This window comes from Nuphar pumila, chromosome 6 (genome assembly GCF_984573655.1).
Source record: "Nuphar pumila chromosome 6, dmNupPumi1.hap1.1, whole genome shotgun sequence".
Taxonomy (NCBI): domain Eukaryota; kingdom Viridiplantae; phylum Streptophyta; class Magnoliopsida; order Nymphaeales; family Nymphaeaceae; genus Nuphar; species Nuphar pumila.
The window spans coordinates 98,535,370-98,541,123 of NC_143254.1; positions in this window are offsets into that span (position 1 = coordinate 98,535,370).

A 5,754-nucleotide genomic window follows, 5' to 3' on the forward strand; every position below is an offset into this window, starting at 1 on the left:
CTTTCTCCTTCACCATACTTTCGTGAAAATTCTTTTTTGTAAGTCTAAATCAAATTCGCCTAAGAATCTAAACAACTAAAGTCTTGATCTTTGTTATGACATCCTTTTGGCTGAAAATTTGTACAAAGGTTTTGATTATACAAATAAGTAAAACTTTACTTTTATATGAATAAGAGTTTTGTTTTTAAATTCAACATGCAAAGACTAATACATATTAATAGACAATATAGTACAAGAATAATGCTAAATAATGATTGAGTATAAATCAATAATTAAGTTACAATAAAATAATAAATACCTTTAATACCACCAACACGCCGATGATATTTTTTTTACACCTCACATTACTCAAATTTGAATATATGTATACAAATATGATTATTTCTTATGCATATTCATCGACGTAATTCAGGTCTTACAATAGTTGAATGTATAATTCATGCATCGACTTTTTACCAATATTGATTAATACACATGTATGAAATAAGTAGAGCAATAATGCTCTCACTACATTGTTCACCCTAGCATCGCTCTTCCTTTCAACATACAGTAGTTTTTCCTTCATTCTTCTCGCCCTGTTGGGGTCATAGTGGTTCATCAGTCATAACAACTTCAACCTTTCACCTTCGAAAACATTCTCCTTCGCTCCCAAATAAACTTCACATATGTGCATGAAATTTTTTAACAAATGTGCACTCACTGGCCTCTCATGAAACTTAAATCTGGTGATTTGTGTCATATCTTTTAACGTGATGGTCATTTCAATATCTTCAAACTGAAATGTGTTGGTTGTTAAATTTCAGAATCTCATAACAAACTTTAAGAGACCATGATTGATGTTTCATGGTGTGACCTCCATGAATTTTTAAAATGGATATGATTCAGTCAGTACTTTACTACATTCGTTCGTGTTAGAAACCACTCATGTGTTTGGAACCAGTAGAACTGGTACATGCAGGATGTTGTGTCTTTTAAATCTTTTGGCTATGGATCCTACAATCATAATTAATTTTGTTGAAATAAGTTAAATATTATAGTTTAATTATTGAATATAAGACTAAAATTCAAATCACACATATATATGAAAAATTAATCATTGAATTATAATATTCGAACAATTTATGTTACAAACATGTTTATACACACATATAACATTTTAAAGATTGAATTGTAAAAATAAAACTAGTTATCATAAAAACATGTTTTGCACATACATTACAAACTAATCAATCAAATGCAATAATCAAACTAGTTATCCTAAAACATGATTCACATACATGCACACGTATACATATGATAATTTAATAAGTGTATATATTTAAATTAGTTATCCTAAAAATATACTTCAAACACACACACACACACACATATATATATATAATAATTTAATAAATGAATTACAATACTCAATATAGTTATCTTACAAACATATTTAAGACACATGTATGTAAAATTTTAAACATTGAACTGCAAAAATCAAACTAGTTATTTTGAAAATATGCCTCACACACACATGCATACATATACAGATATGATATTTTTATGAATGTATATATTCAAACTAGTTGTCCTAAAAATATATTTTAAACATATATATATAACAATTCATTCAATGAATTGCAGTACTCAACATAGTTATCCTACAAACATGCTCCATGCACATATGTATATAGCATTTTAAATATTGAAGTGCAATAATTAAATTAGTTATCCTAAAAATATATTTTACACACACATATACATATATATATATATATATATGTGTGTGTGTGTGTGTGTGTGTGATAATTTAATGAATGTATATATTCAAACTAGTTATCCTAAAAATATGCTTTAAACATATATATAATAATTTAATCAATGATTGAATGTAAATTTGGCAATGATTAAAAACATCTTATAAACTTGTAAATACAAAATAACAAATAAAGAAAATACATGTCCACCAACATCGGACATTATTTGTTGTTGCTACATCTTTCTCAGATCATGCACTTGCTCCTCCAAGTTATTATCTGGGACCTACACCTCGGACTCTTAAAAATCATTCTCTTATCCCTTCAAATGATCCCTATCAAGATCCTCTTGTGCACTCTCATCCACTTTCTAAAGACCTTCGACATAAATCTTCACTTCAGCATCTCCAATTTCTCTATTCTTCACCATCACATAAACCTCAAGCTTCACATCCTTCCCTTGTTGAGGTAGCTTCTATGTCTTTGTATAGGTTTCTTCTTTTCTATTTTTCACACTCTCTCTTTTCATCTTGCCACCACTACTATAGATGGCCGCCTCTCTAGCTTCATCTAGTCGGGCATTGAGGTTAACAACAACCTCAAATTGACCCAATGGCTTGAACTTCTTCATCACCAACTGCACGCATAAGTTCCTCTTTCCTCCCCCCTAAATGCTTCTGGGATAGAAGACATGAATGTAGCTACAAACTTTTCAACCTCTTTTTCAAATTCAGTTGTAGATTTGAGCCACATTGAAGTTGTTAGATGCTACTTGTTTGAGTATAGATTTATGGGTTCTAGCTTACTAAGGTTGTATTTTTTGTAAAAAATATAGGACACTTAGTTTTGTATTCATGGAGCAGGGTCTCTCTCTACCCACTTGTCAAGCATACTCTATACGTCATAGTAAGAAGTTGTATTTTTTTTTCTTTAGCTTTTTATGTTGTGTTCCAACAATAGCATGTGGCGTGAGTGTGAGCTCCTCTCAGACAATCTCTTCAATCATTATTTAGTAATAAATAAGTATAGAAATTTCTATAATAATAAAATAAAAAATAAAGATAAATAAGAGGGCAACATGGACAAGAAATAAGCTATTGAAAAAGTATTACAAAAAAAATGAACATAATAGGCTATTGAAAATAAAATAAAAACTTAAAAATGATGCAAGTGTTTCATACTCATGTTTATAATACATGATATGCAATAGATAAACAACCAAATTCAAGGATAAAAGCATACTAATCATTAAAGAAACAAAGGGACAAACAGACACTCACTGGCAAATGATTTAAACAAAGAAAAAAATAATAGTTTATCTAAAAATTTGTCGATGAAGTGTTGTCGTTGATGAATTGATGAAAATAATTATCAAAAAATTTTGTCGGGGGAAGAACGTTGGAGACCATTGGTTGGGGATCACAAAAAATTATAGTTTATGCAAAATTTGCCTTGGAATGTGAACCATCGCTTTTATATTGACGATCGTCACATTTAATGCTTATATGAACATTCATAAAAACTAGGAAATTCGCAGGCAAGTCATTCCTCAAATTTGTGAATGTTTGTGAACTTCACAAATAAATGATAACTTTTGCATATACTGAGCAAATTCGAAACAACAAAATGAGAAGGCCAAAGACATTCTAAAAAATTATATGTGAATTTTGTCACACATTTGCGGATATCTTTAAGGATCATTTACTTAAAGAAGATTCACATAGTAGCTCGCGAATGTCATACTATTTATGTGAAGGTAGTGTCGTATTTGCGGAGATCAACAATAGTGCAAAGGTTGAGGACATTTACAAACATTAATATGTGAATGTCGCCACACATTTGCAGACCTCTTCGAAGGATCAGTTACTTAAAAGGAGATTCGTACAATAGCTCATCAATATCGTTTATATATATGAATTTTGTACGATATTTTGTGAAGGTATGCAGATTTCAGTTATAGGATGTCCATAAATTTTAGTTATGCAAACTTCGTGAGGTCCATCAAATCATGCAAATATACACTTTAGTGAGAGGTTGTGAGATTGGGACAACACACCTATATATCGTGCGAAGCTCAAGAGGTTTGCTCATGCAAAAGGTAAAAAGGTCCTAAAAAAGTTTAGCATTTGCGAATTTGGATATAAAGTGAATTTCAGAAATTATAGGCATCTTGGGAAACATATCATTTTTCCTATACAGTACATCATTTTCCTAATTCTAAACACAACATTTTTTTCCCAGACTCTAAAGTCTGAGCAACCTTCTAAAAGCCATCAAGTAGAGAAATACTTCAGCTCGTGATGTTCCGCTCATGCATTCATAAAGTGATTTTGATTGATACTTCTTGTTTCACCTTCTAAAGCCCTGTTTGGATGCCCTGGTTTTTTTATGGGCAGGTTAAAAGGGTTTAAACTGTGTTTTATGTCGTTTGAATGACATATGACCTGATTTTTTGAATAACAATTTTTTAATAAGAATATGATTGATGAAAAAACAGTCTCACCCAACTTTTTCACTTTAAAAAAGTTGGCTTATCTGCTGGCCTCTCAGCCCATCACGTTCCACCCTCTCTCACCTTTGCCTAGTCATTTTTTGGCCACATACTAGTAGAAATATCATCAGTTTTTTTCTTTAAACTACTTTTATCTAAGCATTTTATACCACCAAGTCAGCAACTGACCAGATAATGGCCATTTTTTTTTAACCTATTTTGACCAATCGTTTTCTTACGACCCGTCAACTGAAAAATGACTGAGATGGTATCATCCAGCCTACCAATTCGATCCAACATTTTTCATCCAGTGAATGGCTACAAAAATGGTCCGACTTTTTTTTCTAAAAAATTGTTTTTTTAGTAGTTGGTCATTTAAAGAGGCATAAAAAGAAAGAATTCTGGGACCTAATTCAGGCAAAACTGAAATCTCGCCGTTGTAAGCCTCGGAGTTTTATGCTGCCAGGACAGCGACCGTAAGTATGGCAGGCAGAATCAGCGCGACTAAGACTATGATTTTGGATAGTTTTTTTCAGAGTAAAAATAATAAAAAAAACTAAATAGGGCCTAAGAGCGGTTGTGTTCTGGACATGGTTTGGACTAGTTAGACTCGCACTCTCTTTGATCGATGGAGCTGGGATAGAACCTTACAGAGGGCAATCACCTGCTCCTTTATCCAATAAAAAAAAAACAAAAGTTGTTTTTGACCATTGGCATCGATTTCTAAAGACAATACCCTACATGTTCATGACTCCCCTTATCATTAGCATCTATATCGACAAAACACAAGCATATAGAAAAGGGCACAAACATTGTTTTTTTAATTGTTTATAATTTTCTGTGTCTTCCCCAATAGATTGCTTTATAAGTAGAAAGTATATCCTAAAGCCTACGATGCTTGGATGATTAAGACGCTACCCCTTGACCCTAACGACCTTTTGAGGAATCTACAGTCTATTCTATTCCTTTCCCCCACTTTCAAGTCTAGGATATTGCCATTGGTTGGCCATACATTTTGCAGTGCCTGAATGATGACATTCACTAGTTAATGACTCCCTTCATGTTCATATTTATTGTACTGTAGGCTGTTGGCAGTCATTTAATGCTATTATTGCGTGGTATATCTTTCGTATTTTAGTCAACTAATGAGGCATGATCTAACATTATCGGGCCACAATCCAACATAAGTGACAACAAATGATAAATCTTTATATTTTATAATAGGAAGTTGCATTATATCATGATAAATAATGAAGATCCATGCCAAGTTGAAAGCGTTCCTAAAGCTTTTGTCTTCACCATTCATTCACTGTCACCAACCTATATATATATATATATATATATATATATATATATATATAACAATCTAAAAATTGATTCCTAGCAAATTAACTATGTTGAACACATCTAGGACGTTGGATTGAGTAAAAACGAACAAATCATTAAAGCAATTATAAAGGTTTGTTAGTTTTTACTCGATCCAACATCGTAAATATAATGGTTAACTAAGACCACAAAAGCCAAAAA